The sequence below is a fragment of the Bufo bufo genome, chromosome 1 (assembly GCF_905171765.1).
Source record: "Bufo bufo chromosome 1, aBufBuf1.1, whole genome shotgun sequence".
NCBI classification, from domain to species: Eukaryota; Metazoa; Chordata; class Amphibia; order Anura; family Bufonidae; genus Bufo; species Bufo bufo.
Genome location: NC_053389.1, coordinates 744,693,368 through 744,714,726, shown reverse-complemented (window position 1 = coordinate 744,714,726; position 21,359 = coordinate 744,693,368).

Here is a 21,359-nt window from a genome sequence, read left to right as displayed (position 1 = left end):
TCACAACATAAACATACTTGAATGCAATGTTTGCTACATCTTATTAGAAATCACGTGTACGTGTGAGAGGTGTTTCCTGGTTTAGATAATAACATGGATTCCTTTTGGGATATTAATAGGGGTTTCCTCTATGGATAATCCTTACTTGGCAGAAGGGTCCCTTGACAATAAGCAGATCCAGCAATCAGCTTTTATCTCCAGGAAAACCCGGCAATAAGGGCTCATGCACATGAATGACCCTGAAAGGGTCCGCAATCTGGAAGGTGCGGTGCGGAATGGAGGTACGGAACCCCACGGAAGCACTACACTCTCTGTGCTTTCGCAACGCAAAAAAAAAAAGAACATGTTCTAATTTTTGGTGCTGCGGATGGATCACGGATCCATTCAAGTTGAATGGGTCTGCATCCGTTTGCGGAAACCGGGCAACCGGCGTGTGCATGAGCCCTTAGTGCTCAGTTCCCTAGCAGCACCAGGGAGTTTTAGCATTAAAGGGTTTGTTCACCTTTGTGGATGTTTTCTACAGACCCCACGACAGGGCCAGACCTGCTGTTGTAGTCATTAGTGATGAGCAAAGTATTCAAAAATTCAATTCAGCTGCGTCACCAAATTGTACAAAAAAATTTGCTTTGTGACAAATTGTTTATTACAAAGCGCATTTCTTTGTAAGTAGTGGGTGCAATGACAGGAAGAAGCGATTGCGCCGCCTCCCTTCATTGTACCCCTCAGATGCTGCGTTCATAGCTAATTGCGACCTCTGAGAATAATAATACAGTGTAAAATAAAAAATAAAAATTTATAAAATCGTACTTACCCTCATCCATTTGATCGTGAAGAGCCAGCAGTCATCTTGATTGAAGATCTAGTGTGAAATCTCGAGCGGCCCATCAAGAGCCCCGAAGGTTATCAAATTGTGTTTGATGCATCCGTATATATGTGTATTGTAAGAGAATGTCTGGAGTGGTAGTGGATGGAAGATATGTACCACCGGGGGTCGTGGCCCTGGTGGAGTAAGAGCAGGGTGGACAGGTTTCAGTTGTTGGTGTCAGTCTACACTGATCCTGGCAGGTTGGTTATCTCTGGCCTTAGTTGGGTAGGGAAGGAGTTACAGTAATCCTTCACTATGCTTGCTGGGTGTGGTCTGCCTGCTACACCCAGGGCTGTGGATATAGGTTTGAGGCTCACTGACTGTGGTGCTGCTGATGAAGTGTGGTCTCCTGTCTCACTGCAGGAAGCTGTATGGGAGGCTGATCGCTCGGTCGGGCTGAGCGCTGTAGTCCGCTCGTCTAACAAGAACTGCCCAATTGCTGCAGGCTCAGCGAAGGACCAAAAGAAGGGATCCTGTGGCCGGAGCCAATCCCTTGTCCAGGCCGACACGTGGCCTGTCTAACTTGCACGAACTTGGACAAACCCGCCCCATGACAAGGTGTAGTACTGACCACTGATGTGAGAGACTGTGTGAACAGGCACCAAGACGCCTGCAGCGTTTGGGGATCCGTTGTGGGAGGTGGGGTTTATGGACATTGCTGTTGTGTGAATTGCACAGTTTTGATGTGATGCACTGAAGTGAATAAAAGAGCACGGTTTGGACACAAAGCCTGTCTCCTGAGCCTCTATACTGCCACCGCTACCATCTGCCTACCAGAGCAAACCCCCACAATTGGTGGCTTCAGCGGGCAAACGGCAGTGAGGCTGAAAATTGTGCTGTTTGGACTGTATGTCATATATTAAGCCGGCAAGCTTTGTGGCTCCAGATAAGATGGAGGATGCCATTAGACACTTGGTGCAAAGTAATGAGGAGGCTACTCGGAGACATGAGGAAGCCCTGAGAGACCAGGGGCAGTTGAATAGTCTACTGGCCCAGCAACTGGCGACTATGCAGGAGTCCATGCGTGTGTTACAACAACAAGCCGTCTCGGGGGGAACCGCAATCCTACCTGCTGCCCGGGATAAGGTGCGCTCAGCGTTAAGGAAGATGGGCCCCGAGGATGATATTGAGGCGTTCCTGATGGTCTTCGAACCCACTGCGGAACAGGAAAGGTTACCGGCAGAACAGTGGGCCGAAGTAGTGGCGCCATTTTTAGTGGGTGACGCACAAAAGGCCTACAGTAGGTGTTTGTGAGATTGTGTTTTCAGCACGACAGCGTCGCGCTGATACTCGGCGACGTGGTGCCGAGATCTCGCACTCACTGGGATAGCGACAGCACATCCCAGCAAGCGCGTCATAGAAGCGACGGGAGATCCGACTTGGATTCCCGCCAATTCTACACGTGTGCGGCGTTTGTTATGAATCCTGAGGGGGAAGTCCCCGCCGGATTTAAATAAAAATCCGACCTGGGTCCCGCCCTCAGGAGCATACCGGGCCCTTAGGTCTGTTATGGGTTGTAAGGAGAGCCCCCCCTACGCCGAAAAAAACGGCGTAGGGGGTCCCCCTACAATCCATACCAGACCCGTATCCAAAGCACGCTACCCGGCCAGCCAGGAAGGGAGTGGGGACGAGCGAGCGCCCACCCCCCTCCTGAGCCGTACCAGGCTGCATGCCCTCAACATGGGGGGTTGGGTGCTCTGGGGCAGGGGGCGCACTGCGGCCCCCACCTCAGAGCACCCTGTCCCCATGTTGATGAGGACAGGGCCCCTTCCCGACAACCCTGGCCGTTGGTTGTCGGGGTATGCGGGCAGGAGGCTTATCGGAATCTGGGAGCCCCCTTTAATAAGGGGGCCCCCAGATACCGGCCCCCCACCCTAAGTGAATGAGTATGGGGTACATCGTACCCCTACCCATTCACCTGCAAGAAAAGTGGTAAAAACACAAATAAACCACACAGTGTATTAAAATATTTTATTTTTCTGCTCCGGAGGCCGCCCCCTGTCTTCTTTATTAGCTCTTTTACCAGGGGGGGGCTCTTCTTCTTCCGATATCCCGACGGGTCTTCTCCGCTATCCGGGGGGGTCTTCTCAACTCTCCGGGGTTCTCCTTCTGTCTTCTCCTTCTGTCTTGTTGTCTCCTTCTGTCTTCTGTCTCCGGGGGGGGGCTCTTCTTCTTCCGATATCCCGACGGGTCTTCTCCGCTATCCGGGGGGGTCTTCTCGACTCTCCGGGGTTCTCCTTCTGTCTTCTCCTTCTGTCTTGTTGTCTCCTTCTGTCTTCTGTCTCCGGGGGGGGCTCTTCTTCTTCCGATATCCCGACGGGTCTTCTCCGCTATCCGGGGGGGTCTTCTCAACTCTCCGGGGTTCTCCTTCTGTCTTCTCCTTCTGTCTTCTCCTTCTGTCTTGTTGTCTCGGCGCACCCCGATTCTTCGTCTTCTCTTCTTGTTTTTGCCTCTCTCTGTTGTTGACTCGGCGCACCCCGGTTCTTCGTCTCGCGAGACGAAGAATCGGGGTGCGCCGAGTCTCGCGAGACGAAGAACCGGGGTGCGCCGAGTCAACAACAGAGAGAGGCGAAAACAAGAAGAGAAGACGAAGAATCGGGGTGCGCCGAGACAACAAGACAGAAGGAGAAGACAGAAGGAGAAGACAGAAGGAGAACCCCGGAGAGTTGAGAAGACCCCCCCGGATAGCGGAGAAGACCCGTCGGGATATCGGAAGAAGAAGAGCCCCCCCCGGAGACAGAAGACAGAAGGAGACAACAAGACAGAAGGAGAAGACAGAAGGAGAACCCCGGAGAGTTGAGAAGACCCCCCCGGATAGCGGAGAAGACCCGTCGGGATATCGGAAGAAGAAGAGCCCCCCCCTGGTAAAAGAGCTAATAAAGAAGACAGGGGGCGGCCTCCGGAGCAGAAAAATAAAATATTTTAATACACTGTGTGGTTTATTTGTGTTTTTACCACTTTTCTTGCAGGTGAATGGGTAGGGGTACGATGTACCCCATACTCATTCACTTAGGGTGGGGGGCCGGTATCTGGGGGCCCCCTTATTAAAGGGGGCTCCCAGATTCCGATAAGCCTCCTGCCCGCATACACCGACAACCAACGGCCAGGGTTGTCGGGAAGGGGCCCTGTCCTCATCAACATGGGGACAGGGTGCTCTGAGGTGGGGGCCGCAGTGCGCCCCCTGCCCCAGAGCACCCAACCCCCCATGTTGAGGGCATGCAGCCTGGTACGGCTCAGGAGGGGGGTGGGCGCTCGCTCGTCCCCACTCCCTTCCTGGCTGGCCGGGTAGCGTGCTTTGGATACGGGTCTGGTATGGATTGTAGGGGGACCCCCTACGCCGTTTTTTTCGGCGTAGGGGGGGCTCTCCTTACAACCCATAACAGACCTAAGGGCCCGGTATGCTCCTGAGGGCGGGACCCAGGTCGGATTTTTATTTAAATCCGGCGGGGACTTCCCCCTCAGGATTCATAACAAACGCCGCACACGTGTAGAATTGGCGGGAATCCAAGTCGGATCTCCCGTCGCTTCTATGACGCGCTTGCTCTCCATCGCGGCAAGCCAGCTCGGCGCTGGCTCCCGCGATGGGGCTCGTATGTGCTCAATCTCGCCGAGAAATACAGCGAGATTGACACAAAATCGGGTTCACCTACTGTACTTCAACCTCAGTCAGGAGGAAGCCAAGAGCTATGAGAGGCTGAAGGGGGAGGTGTTGGCTCGTCTTGGGGTTAATACTTATGTGCGTGCACATCGAGTCTACCAGTGGGCTTTCTCAGAGTCCAAGCCTGCTCGGTCCGAGGCCTATGACCTGTTACACCTCGTAAAAAAATGGCTGCAGCCTGAGACATTGAGCCCCTCGTAGATGGTGGAACGTGTGGTGGTGGATCGTTTGGTGCGTACCCTCCCAAGAGCAATACAGCGCTGGGTGGGACAAGGTGATCCAGGCACCCTGGATCAAGTTGTTGGCCTAGTCGAGAGATACATGGCAACCCAGGACTTGGTCCGAGAGTCCGCCTTCCTGCAAAAGCCGCGTTCACTCTCCCTGCCACAAGGGGGACCTGAGAAGGGGGCTCAACGGCTTAAGGGGGGGGAGGTGATTTCCACTCCTGGGAGGCCAAACCTGGGGAGACGAGAGGCCCCGGGGATTAGATGTTGGCACTGTCAGGGCCTGGGACACATTGCTGCCAACTGCCCGAGGGCGGCAGAGCCCATGGACTGCGGGTTCGCACGACGGTCCTCCTTTTTCGGCCAGCCGGTGTATGTTGCTGCTTCGCTGCTATCCACTGATACACCCCCGTTGTGTGCCATCTCTATTAATGGACACCCAGTTAAGGCATTGCTAGACTCGGGGAGCTTAGTGACCCTCGTGCACGAGTCCCTGGTGGCCAGTCGCGGCCCAGGCAAGCAAACCATCAGGATTGTGTGCATTCATGGGGACCAGCGAGAATATCCTACAACCTGTGTGACCTTGTCTACCCTCGGAAGGGAGATACAGCAGGTGGTTGGGGTGGGGCGACAAATCCCTTACGCTGCCATCCTAGGTAGGGATTGTCCCCTGTTCTGGTCTCTCTGGGAGGGACGGGGTGCATAGCCGGTGCCCGTTGATCCTGAAGAGGAGCTACCAGCTGTAGGGGTCACCAATAAGGAGGAAGAGTGTCAACCCGATAGCTTGTACCTAGAGGGGTTGGCTGGTGAGCCGGTGGCAGCCACATCTGTTCCAGAACTAGAAGTATCCCGAGACACATTCGGGACCGCCCAGCTCCAGGATCCTACATTGTCACGGGCCAGAGAAGGGGTGACTGTCATCAATGGAGTGGCTCAGCACCCGGGAGCCGACTCGGAATTTCCCCACCTGGCCTGTAACCAGGACCTTCTGTACCGGGTCGACAAAGTCCGGCAAGAGGTAATAGAACAGTTGGTGGTACCCCAGCCATACCGCCGCATGGTATTAGACCTAGCGCATACTCATGTGTTAGGAGGACATCTGGGGGTCCAGAAAACTCAGGAACGTATACTGCAGCGTTTCTATTGGCCGGGGATATATGAGGAAGTCAGGAGGTTTTTCCAGTCCTGTCCAGAGTGTCAGAGGACCAGCCCCCAGCCTCATTATCGTAGTCCCCTGGTGCCCATGCCCATTATTGAAGTACCTTTCGAAAGGGTTGCAATGGACCTGGTAGGCCCCATTAACAAGTCAGCCAGAGGCCACCAACATATCCTGGTCATAGTAGACTACGCTACTCGCTACCCTGAGGCGATACCCCTGCGCCACACGTCAGCCAAGCTGATAGCCAAGGAGCTGATGGGTATGTTCTCCCGGGTGGGGATCCCAAAGGAGATATTGACGGACCAAGGGACCCCTTTCATGTCCAAAGTGATGAGGGAGCTCTGCAAAATATTAAATATTAAGCACTTGCGTACTTCCGTCTATCACCCCCAAACTGACGGGCTGGTGGAACGCTTTAATAAGACCCTAAAGTCAATGCTCAAGAGAGCGGTGGCAAAAGATGGAAAGGACTGGGACCTCTTGCTGCCCTATGTGTTATTTGCGGTGCGAGAAGTGCCCCAGGCGTCCACGGGGTTCTCACCATTTGAGCTGTTATGTGGTAGGCATCCCCGAGGGCTGTTGGATATCGCTAAAGAGGCATGGGAGCAACAACCTACCCCTCACAAAAGCATAGTCGAGCACATCGAGAAGATGCAGGACCGGATAGGAACAGTTCTGCCCATAGTCCGTGAACATATGGAAGCGGCACAGCTGGCCCAGAGCCGCGTGTACAACCGGGCCGCCCAGGTAAGGACGTTTAACCCGGGCGACCGAGTGTTAGTACTAGTGCCCACCGTAGACAGCAAATTCCTGGCCAGGTGGCAAGGGCCATATGAGATAAGAGAGAAGTTAGGCCCTGTGAATTACAGGGTATACCAGCCAGGAAGGCGGAAGCCCGAGCAGGTGTACCACGTTAATTTACTGAAAGCCTGGAAAGATAGAGAAAGTCTCCTTGGGGATGACCCGCGCTTTGTCTTGGCTGCAGAGAACGTCCCCGGCCCTACAGTGGTACCAGAGGACACCCCTGCAGTAAAGATAGGTAGCGGTTTGTCGACTAAGCAGACTCAAGAAGCGAAGGCGTTCATTAGCAGGAATTAAGACGTGTTCTCTGACCTTCCGGGACGTACCAATCTCGTCCAACATGACATTGTCACCGAGCCCCAGGAAAAGGTCCGTTTGCGACCGTACCGGGTACCGGAGGCTCGGCGACAAGCCATTTCAGAGGAAGTAAAGTTTATGCTGAAGTTAGGGGTCATTGAGGAGTCTAGGAGCGAGTGGGCTAGCCCGATCGTTCTTATCCCAAAGCCCGACGGATCATTACGTTTTTGTAATGATTTCCGGAAACTAAACGAGATTTCAAAGTTTGACGCCTATCCCATGCCGCGAGTAGATGAGTTAATAGAGCGAATGGGTAAAGCCAGGTATTTCTCGGTGATAGATCTCACAAAAGGGTACTGGCAGGTACCTTTAACAGAGACAGCAAAAGAGAAGACCGCCTTCGTCACGCCGGAGGGGCTGTTCCATTATAGAGTGTTGCCCTTCGGGTTGCACGGTGCTCCAGCCACGTTTCAACGGCTGATGGATATCGTCCTCAGACCACATCTCCGGTATGCCTCAGCATATTTAGATGATATAATCATATTTAGCCAGGACTGGGAAAGTCACTTGTCGAAGGTTCAAGCAGTGATAGACTCGCTCAGGAAGGCAGGATTGACCGCCAACCCAAAAAAGTGCTCAGTGGGCCTGGAGGAAGCGAGGTATTTGGGTTATGTCATTGGACGGGGAGTCGTTAAGCCCCAAATAAATAAGATCGAGGCGATCCGAAATTGGCCTACACCCCTTACGACCAGGCAACTGCGGTCATTTTTAGGGATGGTAGGGTATTATATGCGGTTCATCCCACATTTCGCCACTATAGCTGCCCCGTTGACAGGACTCCTGAAAGGTAGGAAGTCGGTAATGGTTCGCTGGGATGAGCAGGCGGAAGAGGCGTTCTCCCGTTTGAAGTCGGCCCTATGCGGGTCCCCAGTTCTGGTGACGCCCGACTTCGGACGGGAGTTTATAGTCCAGACGGACGCCTCTGGAGTAGGCCTCGGGGCGGTACTCTCCCAGGAAATCAATGGTGAAGAACACCCCGTTGGTTTCCTGAGCCGCAAGCTCACCCCAGCGGAAACCCGGTACAGCGTGGTAGAAAGAGAATGCCTCGCCATCAAGTGGGCACTTGAATCTCTCAGGTATTACCTGTTGGGGAGAAGGTTCCGTCTGGTGACTGACCATTCCCCTCTCCGGTGGATGAGCCAGGCTAAGGAGGGGAGCGCTCGGGTCACCAGATGGTTCTTATCCCTCCAGAATTTTAAATTCAGGGTTGAGCACAGGGCAGGTCGCCTGCAAGGGAACGCTGATGCCCTGTCCCGGGTACACTGCTATATGTGTGTTCACCCCGGTAGGATTGAACAGGGTCGTCAAGCCTTCAGGGGTGAACAAAGGGGGGGATATGTAAGAGAATGTCTGGAGTGGTAGTGGATGGAAGATATGTACCACCGGGGGTCGTGGCCCTGGTGGAGTAAGAGCAGGGTGGACAGGTTTCAGTTGTTGGTGTCAGTCTACACTGATCCTGGCAGGTTGGTTATCTCTGGCCTTAGTTGGGTAGGGAAGGAGTTAATCCTTCACTATGCTTGCTGGGTGTGGTCTGCCTGCTACACCCAGGGCTGTGGATATAGGTTTGAGGCTCACTGACTGTGGTGCTGCTGATGAAGTGTGGTCTCCTGTCTCACTGCAGGAAGCTGTATGGGAGGCTAATCGCTCGGTCGGGCTGAGCGCTGTAGTCCGCTCGTCTAACAAGAACTGCCCAATTGCTGCAGGCTCAGCGAAGGACCAAAAGAAGGGATCCTGTGGCCGGAGCCAATCCCTTGTCCAGGCCGACACGTGGCCTGTCTAACTTGCACGAACTTGGACAAACCCGCCCCATGACAAGGTGTAGTACTGACCACTGATGTGAGAGACTGTGTGAACAGGCACCAAGACGCCTGCAGCGTTTGGGGATCCGTTGTGGGAGGTGGGGTTTATGGACATTGCTGTTGTGTGAATTGCACAGTTTTGATGTGATGCACTGAAGTGAATAAAAGAGCACGGTTTGGACACAAAGCCTGTCTCCTGAGCCTCTATACTGCCACCGCTACCATCTGCCTACCAGAGCAAACCCCCACAGTATGTACACGTGGAGGATGGATGACATTGTGTCTGTCTGTCCCCGGGTGTATGCATATATGTAGGGGATGGATATATGCATTGACGCGCCCTTGTGTTGGGACGGGTGTCTGGGTCGCGGCCCCGCTGGAGAATGTGGGATGCGCGAGGCGGTGACCCATCGAGGAGATCAAACGGCAGTGGCACTATTTTTCTGCATATATAAAAAGAATATATATATACACCTCTTAAAGGGGATACCTTTAATGAGATAGTATATAGAGAGAGTGGTAATCATCAAATACTTAAAAGGATGCCCGTTATTATGAGAAAATGTTCAGTGAAAGGTATTTACAGACAAGCTGCCGCTACGCACTGAAGTCTATTCCGGTCATGTGGTTAGGTCATGTGGAGCAACATGTGAAGACGCACGTGACCGAGAAGAGCGGGACCAGAGAAGAACCGCACATGATGACGATAGCTGACCGATGTGATAGAAGTCACAGATGACGTAGCGGCGCATGCGCAGAGGGAATATGGGGACGCCATACAGACCATGTGAGGTGCGGAAGACGTGAGTTAATGGAATGCGCAGTACACCCCCCATGGATGAATCCCATATCCTGTGACAAGGGTAAGAAATGGAGTAATGGATTAGTTTAATGGTGGTATATGAGACTATACAGTGATGTGGCTGACAAAGGATAAGTTCTTTTTAATTTGAAGGGGGAGGTGTTTATAATAATTAAGTTGGAGTCAACACTGACCAATTGTAGAGACTTGGTGGTTATATATATTCACTACTAGTATGTTTGTTTGAGCTTGATAAAGTCCCAAAAGGTCGAAACGTCGCATAATTCAGTGTGAATAAAAGTTGAAGTTTTTCTATGACATTGGAGTGCCGCAGTTTTCTACAACATTGCAATCATACGTCACCGTGCACAGGAGTTCGTGCAAGATCTTCAATTAAGATGGCGACGGCCGGCTCTTTGCGCTCAAACAAATGATTTATTTTTTATTTTTGCCACCATTCAGGAAAAATCGGTTCGCTACCACGAAGTATGAGGAAATTCTGCTTTGCGGCAAATCGAATTTTCCCTGAAATTTGGATCGAATTCCACTTCGTGTACTTTGATTCACTCAACACTATTGTTCACCTTTGTGGATGTTTTCTACAGACCTCACAACAGGGCCAGACCTGCTGTGGTAATCATACTTAACTGATCTTCAACCCAATGTGTATACACCCGTGGACGTGACGCATGGGTGACAGTGTGCTACAACCAGTCAGTGGCAGCAGCAGTCATGTGACCCAACATTAAACCAGATGTTGATGCAGGGCGACTTGAGACCTGCAAAGCCACAACCCCTTTAGTTCAGCAACTTTATGTGGCTTTGCCAGTTTAGTACAGCTCACCTTCTGAGAACAGATAATCAATATAAGGAGCCTGGAAAACCCCTTTAAAGGGATTCTGTCACCTAGTTTTTGGTTATAGAGCTGCGGACATGCACGACTAGATCGCCGCTAGCAAGTCCGCAATATACCGGTCCTATAGGGCTGTGTCTTTTTATTTTGTTTAAAAATTGATTTTAGAGATATGTAAATGAGCTTTGTAAGGAGCCCAAGGGGCTGTACTAACCTTCCTGGTGCCCAGCCACGCCCCCCTGTGAAGGAGCCCAGCACCGCCTATGTCCTCCGAATCTCCTCCTTTCGTCACAGTTAGATTGCCGTAATCTCGCGATGCGCGTATAGTGTTCCTTCCCTGTGCTGGCATCAGCCTCAGGGAAGGAACTGCGCATGCGTGAGCTCGTGCATTGCGAGATTACAGCAATCTAACTGTGACGAAAGGAGGAGATTCGGAGGACATAGGCGGTGCTGGGCTCCTTAACAGGGGGGCGTGGCTGGGCACCAGGAAGGTTAGTGCAGCCCCTTGGGCTCCTTACAAAGCTCATTTATATATCTCTAAAATCATTTTTTAAACAAAATAAAAGGACACAGCCCTATAGGACCGGTATATTGCGGACATGCTAGCGGCGATCTAGCCATGCATGTCCGCAGCTCTATAACCGAAAACGAGGTGACAGAATCCCTTTGTGGTCGTGGCTCATCAGGAAACCGTGAATCCTACTGGTGAATATGTGACCTGCCTAACTAATAGGACTAAGAGGCTTGAGTTGTGCCATAACCGCTGCGTCGTAGGGGTACCTGAATAAGAGGGCAAAACACCAGAAATGCGAAATTAGGAATTTATTACATACAATTCTTACATCATTAAGTGCTGAAATGCAAGCAACATTTCCTGCTTAGGTTGGGGAATGTATATATTAAAGCAGGAGGATCGCCAGCGGCCTAATTTGCGAATAATATGAGTCGGGACCTTGTTACTGGACGCAGCGGATGCAGCGCGAATCCGGAATGAGTGACCGGACACGGTGGCAGGATTCAACCCTAGATTCGAAACTAAAACACGGACATGCTCAAGGAATTGTGAGGTGGTTAACGGCTGCGTGGAAAACGGCAATAGTGTGGGAAATGGCTGCGAGGATCATGACTTGCTAGGGTGGTTAGCAAGTGTTGCAGGACCATAACGGGACACCAGGCATGTGCCGTCGGGAAAAAGGTCACCTCTGTAGGGGGACCAGTCTGGGACGTCTTGGTGACCGGTAAGGACAAAACCAGACCATCAGGACTACTGATCAGCTGATTGATTCTGATGAACCTGCTGTTGTAGTTCTTGCAGGTGAACTCTCCTGGTTTTAGGAAGCCGTAGAAGGCGAGGTAAAAAGCTGTTTTTAACACTAAACTGGGGAGAAGTCCGAACGGAGCTCTGTCAAGCATGTCCGATAGGTCTCGGAAAAATTTGCCGGAAATGACAGGACGGCGCGACTGTTTTGCAGTACCAGATTTCTCTAATCCTCTCAAAGCGGCCTTGATAATGTGCGCAGAAAAAAGGGAGCCCCTATCCAGATGACTAAGCGAGGTGAAATGCTGGACCCCTGCAAGGTAGAACCGGACGGTATTGTGTGATAGTTTACACTCCGAATGGCAGTAGCCAATGAAGGCCAGGACATAGTTGATGAAATTGGTATCTCACTAGGGATACTTCTCTTGGATCTTGCAAAACAAACTCCAGCCCATGGAGTCGCTCCTGGAGGTATTGGCTGATAGGAATCTGGCAACTAGTAGATGTGCGGTGAGCAGATGGCTGGTTAATCCAGAAACAGGGTTGAAAATGGTGGGACTGCGGTCCCTGTGGCGTGTGCTTCCGGCATAACCTGAAAAGAGGGAAAAATTTGCTCGAGACAAGGCGTTTGCCGCCACATTCTGGGTACCACAGATATGTGAACAGCAATAACAAAATTGTAAGTCAGGGAGAGTTGGACCAAGCGTCTAGCGAGAGACATGACATGTGGGAACTTGCACCTACCCTTTAATAAAATGTCTACTTTGGCAGTGTTATCGGAAATGAAGACAACAGTGGAATGGGACCACAGGTGAACCCAGGCATGAGCAGCTGCTACAATAGGGTAAAGTTCGAAGAAAGCTGACGTCTGCATGAACCCAGGAATCTTACTGACTTCATCGGGCCAAGTCCCGGCAAACCAGTGGGTGCCAAAAATGGCGGCAAACCCTGTAGTGGCTGATGCATCCGAAAAGACCATAGGGGAAGTATTACTGGCGGCCGAAATAAAGAAGGAGACTTCATTCCAATGACACGGGAAATGATCCCACATTACTAAGTCTGCCATGGCTTGCGCATCTAATTTAACTGGACTGTCTTGGTTGGCTGCATCAGAGAGGAGGACTAGTAACCGAGATATAAATGACCTGCCCTGAGGAATGATTCGCATGGCAAAGTTCAGCATGCCCATTGCCCAAGAGTGACTGCAGATCTGCCTTGGTTGTGACTCTGCCTAGCGTGAACCTGTGAATGACGTCTCTAATCCTGACTAATTTCTCTTCTGGCAACCTTGAGTCCAACACAATCCCTAAAAAGGTGATGACAGTGGAAGGGCCTTCGGTTTTCTTAGGTGACACGGGAACCCCAAGCTTGGAAAAGACTGCCAACAAGGTGTCAAGGGCCTGCGGAGGTCTGTCAGGGGATTCGATCAATAAGAAGTCGTCGAGATAATAAATGACGTGATCGCAGCGGAATTCTGTTTCTAAGATCCAGTGAAGGCTCTACGCGAACTGATCAAAAAGCCAGGGGCTACTCTTGGAACCAAAAGTGAGCTTGGTGGTGAAATAGTAAAGGTCTCGCCACTTGATGCAATGCCATTGCCATAGCGAAGGCATGATAGGAAGGAGTTTAAAAGCATTGGATATGTCAGCTTTAGACAAGTCGGTGCGGGGCCCACACTGCATTATGGTGGCTATAGCATGGTCAATGGTTGAGTATTTCATGATCACTTCTTCGGAAGGGATTAGGGAATTGAGGCTGGGAATATGGGAACCGTGAGGGGCAGAGAGGTCGTAAATTAATCTTTCTATATTGCTGAACTTGCCCGTCACTACCCCTACCGGACTGACCCTCCAGCTATTGAACGGTGAGGTCGCGAAAGGCCCTATAAGAAAACCTTTTCCGAGCTCGGTTTGAATCAATGTGTCTATGGCATTGGGTGCTCTATTGGCCGACTGTAGGTTGCTGCATTTGTATGTCACCTCAGGAAGTACGATCAAACCTGTATGGAAGCCCATCTTGAACCCCGAGATGAGAAAATTAACAAACTCAGGGTCGTGATGACCCTGCAGACAGTGCTGTAAATAATCAGTGTCCACTATGCTCAGGTAGGATTTATCCTGTTTTAATGTACACACCACCTTGGGGTGAGCCCGTCAGAAATATCCCTGGTGGCAATCAATAAAGATGCAAGATTCACATCTCTGCCCTCTAGAATGTCTTTCTTGATGTTAGCTAGGATGAAATGAGCTGGCATGATGACGGGCACAGAGGGTATGGTACCTGAGGAACCTGCGGCTGAGGTGGAGGCAACTGGAAGATACTGAGAGGGATTACTGGCGGGGACCTCCCGGGCATGGATGTTATTAATCGAAGACGACAAGTTGTTGACCATTGCATGCAATTGGGTAAGAGAAGTCTGTAGAGTCGACATAGACCCCTCCTCTAGCTGTGGGCCTGGCAACCAGTAAGCGGTACAGTTCCGCTTTCCTAGCCGAAGCCGAGAAGGGGATACCCCTCTTAAATAACTCAGAAGTAAGCCTAGGAACAGTCCAACTCCGGAGTGACGGAATACTGCCCGCTTCAGAGAACCTGTGTCACGGCTGAGGATGGGGGAAACCCTCAGCCGTGAGGTGCCAGGTGTTGATGTAGCTACTCGGCCATGAAGCCACAGGACAGGGAGCAGGTCACCTCCTACAGCGTCCCTACCCTGACCCTAACTCCTAACCTGCATGGGCCGACCTTTAAGGTAGGAGGGCCCATGCGCCGGAACCTCGGAGCCCTGTCTTACCCTCCGCAGATCCCTGAGCTAGGAGCTGGGTAAGGCAACCTACTCCTCCTTGACACGGAGGAGCAGGAGCCTCAATGGCCAAGCTGTTGGGAAAAGGGGAACAGAAACAGCAATACGGAAATGGCAGGTGAACAGACATTCACCAACCTGCCACAGCCCTGCTGACTGGATCCCTAAACAGGCAGGGATCCAGAACCGTAATGCTGCACAAAGACATATGAACATCCCAACAGACAAACTTGCTACAACACACACATAAAGAGATAGGCATACATAAAACCTTAACTTAAATCTATGACCACAGTGGTGGCTCTCACAGGCAGATGGAAAAACACAGGAGGCTGCTATCAGCAAGCATGCTGAAGCAACCTCCTGAGCCCTGCCACAGAGAGAGGTTATATAGGCCCAAAGTGGCCACACCCAAAGGAAGGACACACCCAGTGACATCACACACACACTGGGAAGGGAGTTAACCCTACACACACCACAGAAGGGAAACTCACAAAAAGGAAAAGTGTCCAACAGATCACACTATGGCCGTTGCCGCAAGCAACGACATGGGTGGCACACGTGTCCAGGGAGTCAGCCCGAAGGCTGGGACACTGCCACCACATGTACATAATACCACCTAAGGTTGCCACGGGTAACCACAGTGCGGGGAATGATGTCCGTGCGCACACAAACATAAAACACAGTGCACACCAGACATACAAACGTGCAACCAAAACAACTCCCCGGGAACCGCACACAAGGCTGTTGTCCGCGGCAACCGCACCGAGGCCAACTACATAATGCCTCAGCTGCGGTTGACACAACAACCAAAACCGCGGGCAACTGTATGCGACTCCCAAGGAGTCACGACCATAACTGTGGCCGTGACAACCTGATGACATTCTCATCCATCGAACCCTCCACGATATCAGATGCATGCGACATTGCTGACTGTGGACAAACATCTGTATTTTAGAACGGTACACTATGCGTGCCATCATGAGTGGGATGCAATTTGTAGAATCATGAAGTGAACCCACGACCCTGACACAAGAACCACCTATATGACACTGAACTCGTGACGAGGCGAACACCGTGAAGCCGAGACCGAGGAAAGCGTGGGAGAAGAAACTGACAGCAACCATGCCAATGTTGGTCATGGCGTGGACTTACCGAGACTTCAGAAAGAACCTGCATAAATAAAATAACAAAGAACTTATAACAAACATGATAACAGCAAAATGCAACAAAGAAGTAGTAACGACCCCTGCACCTGCACATGCCGAGATATATGTATTCTCTTTTTTTATTTTTTCTACCTGATCCAATGAAAAACTAAGCCACGGAAAAGGTGAAGCTACAACCTAAAAGAATATGATTGGCAATTACCTTGCAACACACGCTGCGGAACCTTAAGGCTAGGTCTACACGACGACATTTGTTGCGCAACATTTTGTTGAACCAATGTCATGCAACAATTTTTATAATGGCATTCTATGGTGTCGCACTACAACACGCAACATGCATTTGAGATGGATTTTTCTGCGACTGTCGCGTCGCAGTATGTTGCATGTTGCAGTGCGACACCATAGACTGCCATTATAAAAATCGTTGTGCGACATTGGTGCAACAAAATGTTGCACGACAGATGTTGCAGTGTAGTTGTTTCCTATCTGTTGCGCAACTTATTGTAGCACGACAAATGTCATTGTGTAGACCTAGCCTATAGAGTCCCCTTGTATTTGATATATGTATATATATTTATTTTTTTCACAAACTGCCACTATTTTTTTTTTCTCTTACAACCCAAACTCCCACTTTTTTTTTTTTTTTTAACCACTATCACATGCTGCCTGGAGGCTCCAGCAGACCAGATGAATCAAGAGCCTACCAGAAGCAAAACAGCCTTGCATGCACCCCTGCCTCCCTACGAGCACGGCGGCCCGTGCTATACATTACAATGTGCCTAGAGCGGAGTCGCGCACTCCTGCAACCTGAGAGTCTGCAGTGTGGGGATGCTGCCAGACAGAAACGGTGGTGCTCCTTCTTACCTAAAGGAGCCGACTGAGAGGATGAAAGACCGCAGTAAGTCACTTACCCACCCCAGTGGCCGAGAGGCAAGAAAAAACACGTGAAGCAGAGCAGGTGAGCCTCCTCAAGCAGGACACACATAGCACTCACTAGGACGCCGAATCCACACAGGACAGGGTGGCGTGGGCGCGCCTAGCTAATTGTGGGGGAGGGGCGCCCCTCCCACAAATACAGTCCAATAAATCGGCCTTAATACTTAAAGGATAACTGTCACATTTAGACCCTAATTTAAATTTTCATATAGAAAGTTACTAATAACATGATATTCCAGGATCAGTTACTATTTGACTGACTTACCCCATTAAAACCAGTCTGCATAAAACTGCAATTTCACTATTCAGTTAAGATGGCCGCTACTGCCCTCACCCTGAGGCTAATCCAGTCTGCTCTCACTAGCCAGTAACAATAGCCCCCCAAAAGTGTCAGTAACCAGAGCCCTCCCCCTAAAGGGTTAATTTCCGGCAGCACAAAGGGGTCCTCTTACCACATGTTGCTTTCATTAATACACTGAGCAGATGGCAGATCTCCCTTCCCTGGTCTGCGCTGCTTCAACTCTGCATTCTCCAGCTCTGCTGAGTGAGGGAGCGTCTGCCAAGCGCAGGGACAGGGAGAAGTGCACACAGCCCAGGCACTGTTATCAGCTGCTGGGGAGGACTGGGCTTTAATTATTTACTTACAGTCCCTGGCTGTCAGTAATGTGACCCTGCACGCTGCCTGTTCCGTCCTTCAACAGATAGACGGACCATGCCTAGCAACCTTATTTTAAGCACAGGTAAAAGTAGGCAGTACAGGGAACAAAAATGTGGAATTAAGGGGTAATTGAATACACAGTGAAAAGTTGAAATAGGGCCACCAAGGTGATATTAATCACCACAATCCAATACTCAAAAAAAAATAATAATAATACGACAGTTATCCTTTAAGCTTTCAGCTTCATATAAATCTAGCAGAGCAATGAATGGGGAGATCTCTGGATCCATGTGAGGTACAGGATTGGTTCTGGCTTTGTTAGAAAGAGGTTGTCATGTTCTACGTATATGATGTCTGATTTTCTATTTTTACATTAGTCATGGACTAACCCCTTTAAGTTGAGGTGTCTACTTCTTCCTACTTGGCATAATGGTTTGGGCATATGATCCTCCAGAGGTTGGACTCCCACTGATAAAAAAATTGATGGTCTCCTAAGGTTATCAATGTTTAAGTGCCAGAGAAACATTTAATATAAAATGGCATACTGAAATTGCATTTATTGTAAAAATGAAAAGCTGTTTATTTTTCTGAAAGCCCCGGGGCAAATAAATTATTGAGGACCCTTCAACTAGCAACTGTGACATGTAATGCCCAGCAAATGTAAAAGCATTCGCTTCACACTTATATCATGCCCATCCGATCGACTTTGCCGCCCAGTTGAGCTTTTAAATATGGAGGTCATATGTGACACAACGTCTCATATTTATAAGGGTAATCTCATGACATGTGCACAGCCGCACTCACTGAGCAATGCCATTTCTGTAACTTGCATTCACTTCTATAGCAGTTACAGAAACAGTCAGCACACTAACTATGGCTGTTTTCATAATTCCGGCCATTTCTGCTTTCAAACACAGCCTTGATGTGGTGGCCAGCCGTTATCTAGACGTCAGTGGATCTCCATTCTTTAGATAGGAGGTTGAATCTAAAGCCGGTGGGACCTGCATCTGCAGCGATCTGCAGGGGAGAGCTAGTTGTGGCACTGATAATTGTAGTGGTTCACAGTGGCTGTCCTTACTCCAATGCTCCCTAGGGTCATGCAGTGAGTGGTGGGCGCACCCTTTCTTCCCCCAGAACACACCCTGGACTTTCCGTGCTTCTGCCTCGCGGTGATTGGGGTGCCACCGACGTTAGGTAGATGAGTGCAAGGCAGGAAGGCAGATGACGAGGCAGGCGGATGGTTTGGTTTCAATTAATAAAGTCACTCTTTATTAAATGGATGATGGCAATTATAGTTCATATAGCAGCAAAGGGATGCATTCACATGACCATATGTATTTTGCCGTCTGCAAAATGCATATTCGCAAAAAATACAGATAACATCCATGTGATGTCCGTGTTGCTTCAGTTTTTTTTGTGGATCCATTTTAACAATGCCTATCCTTGCCCGCAAAATGGACCAGAATAGGACATATTCTATAGTTTTTGTGGGGCTATGGAATGGACACAGTGTGCTGGCTGTATTTTTGGCGGACCCATTGAAATGAATGTGTTCTTATCCTATCCACAAAAAATTAGTATCTGATGTGGACCAAAAATCCGGTTGTGTGAATGAGGCTTCGGCACAGTTCAGCGGTATTTCACAGAGTAGACTTTTCCCAATAGCTCTGTATAGGCAGCTACAATGATGGTAGCAGTAGTTCTCTGTGAGTCTCTCTCTAAACACACCTTGCAACTGCAATGAGCAGGACTGTGGTACGGTTACACGGACGCCAAAAATGCAGTGGGTCAGGATATGGGTATAATAGTCTATGATTTTGTTTGTGACGCCAATTGCAGCGTGCAGAGGGTACTAATACAGGGCCCTTTAAGGTGTTGTAACTCACGTACCGGGTTAGGAATGCCAGGGTGGTGTAATGTCTCTGTGTGGTAATGGCAATAGTGTCAACGGTGTCTCCTACCTGGGTACGGCTGGACTCCTGGATCCTGGCTCACTTGCAATAAAATGAGTGTGGTGCTAGTAGGAGTAATTGAGGGATTTGCAGCAATAATTGAGATTCAGACTTGGAATAAAGTTCAAACTTGTCTTTACTAGATGCAGCTTTCATCTAAGTGAGATACAGCATTAGTCTGAAGTCCCTGCATGTATTGGCAATGTGTGTCAGGAATCTGGCTTCTGCTCTATCATGTGCCTGGAGCTTTTGCAGGAAAGGGACGTCTGCTTAGTAGCTCTGTAAAGTGGCAGGAATTTATCTTCTGCGCTTACTATCTTCTGCTGTCTTGGGGACTGACTAGCTGAGGAGGAATTTGGCTTCTCCTGGTCTCTGGACGGTACTCACAGTTATCTTCACAGGGTATGCTTCTTCCTGGAATACTGGAGGTGGCTGCTTGCTTCTACCAGCTGAGGCTGCAAGGCTCAGTCTGGGGATGATCATCATTTGTCTCAGCCGAGACAAGATCCTGGCTTTGGATCCCTATAACTGGGAGCTCCTACTCGCACAGCCTTCCCCTAGCAGGGGTGGCTGGCACACTAATACTAACTCCCTTCTCTCCCCATGAGGCAGGACATGGGCAAGCCCCCTCTGCTCAAAGAGGGGGGAGCTAAACTGGAATAAACTATTCCAGTCTAGAAACACTAAACTGTAGCTGAGTCCTTGCTGAACACATTGCTGCCACCCGCTGGTGAACATAGAAAATACAGCAATATATATGTAACAAGGATTTGAATGCACATTTGTGAGGACATTATGTGAAATTACACAATATGACAATGTTAATGCCCTTAACAGGTTGTAGCGGGGTAAAAGAGTTTTGTAACATAACTCTGGGATTTTACACAACCTTCCCAAATTACAACAGGCATGCAGTTACATTTCAATCAACCCATTAACGCATAATCCCATACACGTACAGCATTATGCGCAGCGGATTGTATGGAGCGGGCGCTGGTTGTATAATACAGCAGGAATCTGGCCGCATTGACCGGGATGAAGCCAAAACCAGTCATTTAATGCCTCAGATGCCATGTTCAATAGCAATTGCAGCATCTGTGCGGTTAGGCAGAGGGGTGCGGCTCCCTCTGCCTCCTGATTGGAGCCCCGTGATTTCACTGCCAAAAGTTCCTAGGTCTGTCATGGTAATCTGCCTGCCTGCATTTACCATAAAAGATCTCTATTATGGTGTATGGGACAAGGGATCAAATGCTGCGGTGAATGCTGTAATGGAAAGAAACTATAAAAATATACAAATCGCTCTGTATTCCCCCCAAAAATTTAATAATAGTGATCAAAAAGTTGTATGTACTCCAAATAAGCAGTCATACAGCTCTGTAGACCAAAATCTAAAAAAGTAATGGCTGTCAGAAAATAGTGATGCAAGAAAATTGAGATTTTTTAAAGGTTTTCATTTTTTCAAAGTAATAAAACAAAATATAAACTATACAAATTTGTTATCACCATAATTATATTGACCCACAGAATAAGGACATCATGTTGTTTTTAGCGCACAGTGAACACTCTAATATCAAAACCCAAAAATCCTTGGCGGAATTGTGTTTTGTTTTTTCAGTTTTACCCCACATATTCTTTCTCATTTTCCAAAACAAGACATGGTAAATTTAATGGTGCTATTAAAGAAAGCATCTTGTCCAGCAAAGAATAAGCCCTCATATGGCCTAGTGAATGGAGAATTTAAAAAGTTATGGCTATTGGAATGTGGGAAGAAAAAAAAAGAAAAATGAAAATAGGCCCAGTCCTAAAGGGGTTATCTGCAATACCCAATATTGGTGTATATTTCTTTGGCACTTACCACACTTGTAAGAGGACTGGCAATCTGTATCTAAGGCAGCTTTTAGTCTCAGAGATGACAATTCTCTGTACTAGGCTCCTCTTCAGGCCTACTTTTCAGGAGCTCAAAAGCATGCAGATCTTGCCGCTAGCTCTACTCAGCTAAGACCTCCTACCACCAGGGGGCACGGCCAGCCTAACACCCTGGGAACCTAATTGGAACTTCCAAAGTGAACCA